This window comes from Thamnophis sirtalis, unplaced genomic scaffold (genome assembly GCF_051295495.1).
Source record: "Thamnophis sirtalis isolate CommonGarterSnake01/CBP01778 unplaced genomic scaffold, rThaSir2_p1.2 scaffold_10, whole genome shotgun sequence".
Lineage (NCBI taxonomy): Eukaryota > Metazoa > Chordata > Lepidosauria > Squamata > Natricidae > Thamnophis > Thamnophis sirtalis.
Window position 1 is genome coordinate 53,636,524 of NW_028261390.1, and position 4,122 is coordinate 53,640,645.

Below are 4,122 nucleotides of genomic sequence, written 5' to 3' on the forward strand. Positions count from 1 at the left end.
CTCGAATGGTGTGACTGTTGCATGTTTTAAATAATGCATTGTTTTGTGTTGTTTTAATTTTTTGTTTGTATCCCCCTTCCCTGGTTTGAGTTGTGAGCCGCCCTGAGTCCCCTTCGGGGGGAAAGGGCGGCATATAAATAAAATAAACAAACAAACAAACAAACAAACTTCTGCTCTCTGAACATATGAAGGTCATTTTTAAAAAAAACCTTTCTGCTTTTGCAGAACTTACTGCAATTGTTCTGACAATCTTCTGCTTTTTTAATATTGTACTGTCAGGAATTGCATAGTTCTTTGAATCTTTTAACACATTCTCCCCAAAAAAATCTCTGTAGTCATTAATGCTAATGTTGTAACTGAAAATGTCACCAAATGTATGCAATTGTTCCTCAGCTGCTGAACATGGAACTACTACTTCTGAAAATTCCCAGTACTATGGCACCATAAAATGTAGAAATTATAATTTATTCGTGTCTTGCAATTGGCTCCCTGTTTTTAAATGTTCACAGTCCATTAGTCTTTTCTGCAAATTTGTTATGATGCTTCTTAAAAGTCTTTCCAAATGAAGTCCAACAAATTGCTGATTTTCCACAAAGTTTATGTTTTTGAAATAATTAGTCCATCAACTTTTCTTTCATATGGACCCTTTCCGATGGTTCAAACAGTGCCATATGATGATGTTTGGAAACTCTTTTGCTCTCCTAGTGCTCACTCCAGATTTTCTCCCAAGTATAATGCTGGCACCATCGGAGCAAACCGCTATTTTGTAGGTAGTTCTGGGTAAACCCATCCTTCTGTAAACTTTCCAGAACTGCAGAACGTATTGTCTCTGCATCTTGTTTCCTCAATTCAACAAGCTTGACAAAAATTGTTGGTGGCTTCTCTGAGTCCTCAACGTTCACAAAAGCTATCAAAGCTGGTTTGCAGGATACCACTGAGGGTTTGTTAATGATCAAATATATTTTCAGGGTCTGTGCAATGATGCTGGGAAACATCTCGGTTTTCATTTTGCTAGCAATGCACTCAACTATTTTCACAACTGTTGGCCTTGAATGCAATCCTATTCCCAGATCTACTCCATTTTCAGTTTGCAACTCTATCAATTCTTTTATGCTTGAAATTGGTCTACATGCTTTTGCCAGACTGTAAACAGTTTTGAACATTTTAGAAGTGGTGTCTAAATGCTTTCCAGATATCTTCTCCATTGCCTTTGTTATGGCATCCTGCTCCCGTTGTTTGACATTGTCTCTACAAATAGTGTGCGATTTCAATGTGAAATATTCTCTTATTTTCTTCCATATAGAGGCCTGCTGCACTTCCTTATTTTTCTCAGCTGGCTCAATTTTGAAATGCTTCCATTCTTTGGACACATGCATACCACTCTCTATTGTGAAGTCATGTTTCTCACTGTACTTCAGTGGTGGGATTCAGCCAGCAAGCACCTATTCGGGAGAACCGGTTCTTAACTTCCTAAGAGGTTCAGAGAACCGGTTGTTGGAAGAAATCTTCTTTTGGTTTTTTCTGCTTTACAGGGCTAATCCTGTAAGGAAGGCAGGAAGGGAACATTCTGGTGTTGATTCTAGCTTAATCTTTATTGCCCTGTTTACAGAAACTGCCTCTCCGATTAACCCTTATTACATTGTAACAACTAAGGCAAAGTTCCCATCGACCTGAGTAATGTTGAGTTGGCCATACCCACACAGTCAAATGACCACTAAGCCCCGCCTACCCACCTGGTTATTAGGACAGGGAACGGGTTGTTAAATTATTTGAATCCTACCACTGCTGTACTTGCAACCTAGTTTCTTGTTTGACACATCCAATCCCGGATACTTTTCCTGGAACTTGCTGCACTGTTGCAATGTCCAACAGTCAGGGAGAATTATTTCAATTTTGACTCAATACTTGGCTTGCTGCTTTCTCCGAGTCCAAGTTCAAGTGGTGAAAGTGATGGTATTTGTGGTGCTTTGGATGGTTTTGGATCATCCAAGGTCAATTTTGATGGTTGTTGTCACAGTTTTGGTTTCTTGGCCAAGAAACTGACCAAAGTTTGTTGCCTTTTCATCCTTGCAAGGAAAAAGCTCCTACTGCAAAAGGAAAAAAAAGAGCTTTGTTAGTGGAGGACTAGTGATGGGAGCAATGCAAAAGCATACAAAACACAAAAACAACACAAAAGCAACACAACTGGCTCACACAAAATGCAGAAGCAGCTGCACTTCACACAAAATGGCCCCCGCCACAAGCAGGAAACTCGCAGAGCCACAAAGAACTCAAAAACCAGTTTTCACACTTTACACAAAAACAACACAAAAGCAACACAACTGACTCACAACATTGTGCAACTCACACACAATGCAAAAGCAGCTGCTGTACCTCACACAAAATGGCCCCTGCAACAGATTTAACAGATTAACAGAGTTGGAAGGGAACTTGCAGTTCTTCTAATCCAATCCCTGCCTAAGCAGAATTGCAAAACCACACAAAATGGCCCCTGCTATAAGCAGGAAACTCACAGAGCCACAAAAACCAACTTTCACACTTAACAAAAGCACAATGCAATTGTACAACTCTCACACAACGTAAAAGCACACAAAATGCCCCCTGCAACAACAAGCAGGAAACTCACAGTGACAGAGAACTCACAAAACAAATTATCACAAGCACAAAATGTCACATACAGCTTGGTGTGATTTTGTGTGTTTGTGTAGTAAGAGTGAAACACAATAGAAACACACAGAATCTCAGAAAGCTGCACAAATCTAAAAACATAAAAACAGCTAAAAACTAGAGGGGTGTGACCTGAATCTCAGCAACAGGAGGTGTTCTCTGGAGGGCTCTCTGAAGAACCGTCAGATTCCTGCTGTATCGGGGAGGGGTTAATTTTTAATCCTACCATAGCTGTCCTGAGGGGGACAGTGAAGAAAGGGGGGCGTGTGGGTGTGGTTGGGGAACCCGCATTTCCCCTAAAACACCTGCATTTGCCTCCGGACCCAAAGCAGGAAAGGTAGCCAATGCGAAGCTGGAAGGCCAGACAAAATACTGAAATCAGCGTGGTGAGAGTCTGGGTGAGATATTAAGAGCGCTTGAAAGTGCAACATTCCTGTAAATTAACTTTTTAATCTCCGGTTAAAGCTTTTTAAAGAGAGAGTGGCAGAAGAAAGAGGGGAGCGGAAGTTGTAAACCTCTCCCACCCTCGGGCCAGCAGCAAACGGACGGAGCTGTTAGCTAGAAGAAAGGAAGTGATAGATTTTGAGAACTGCTTAAGGATGTTAGAAAGCAAATCGGAATCTTTCGGTGTTTAACTTTCACTCTATGCCTTTGATTTTCTTGGTAACTTTTGAGAATCTCTGAGATTTGCTTTCGAAGCCAGGAACTTAAAAGAAAATATGTTGAATTAATTATCTGCATTGCTGTCTAGTAGTAAATGGTGCCTGGTAAAAGCTGCCTAAGAAGAGTTGACCTTGAAACATTGTTGACAACAATGAACTGATAAAAGTCCTCTAGAAGAAAGAAATAAGACCAGCTGTGAAAACATTGCCTTGTCCTCCCTTGCTACATTATAATGGGCTGCTGAGAATATCTTCCTAATAGTATGTCCCCCCCCCTTTTTCCCCCTACGGGGAGAAGAAATTTGGATAACCAAGACAACTTGTACTAAAGTTCCCCCCCTTCTGTTCATTTGGCTACTTTGGGTCATTTTTTACCTAGCCAATTTTTATCTTTTTCCTTCTTTCCTTCTTTCCTTCTTTTTCATCTCTTTTTTTTACCTCGTGCAATGAGGTGTGGATTACCATTGTGGAATTAATTTTGTGGTTTTCCCATTCTTTTTTGGGGGGTGAGTGCCTTTTTAAAAAAAAAAAAAATTTTAAACAAACATAAAACAAACACATAGACACACACAATACATAAAAATCATCCTCCAGTTCAGTGATGGGTTTCAATTTTTTTAGAACCTCTTCTGTAGGTGTGGCCTACTTTGTGGGAGTAGCTTGCCAAGCATGTGACCGAGTGGGAGTGGCTTGCCAACCATGTGACCGAGTGGAAGTGGCTTGCCAGCCATGTGACTGGGTGGGCGTAACCAACTTGTAAAATGTGGTGAAACTCACTTAACAACGTTCTTGC

At 40.7% G+C, this 4,122-nt stretch overlaps 1 pseudogene; it reads right to left on the reverse strand.

The window, feature by feature from the left end:
* Positions 1-341: 341 nt before the first annotated feature.
* LOC148043893 (E3 SUMO-protein ligase KIAA1586 pseudogene) lies at positions 342-1,414 on the reverse strand (annotated as a pseudogene).
* Between the last annotated feature and the right edge of the window lie 2,708 nt (positions 1,415-4,122).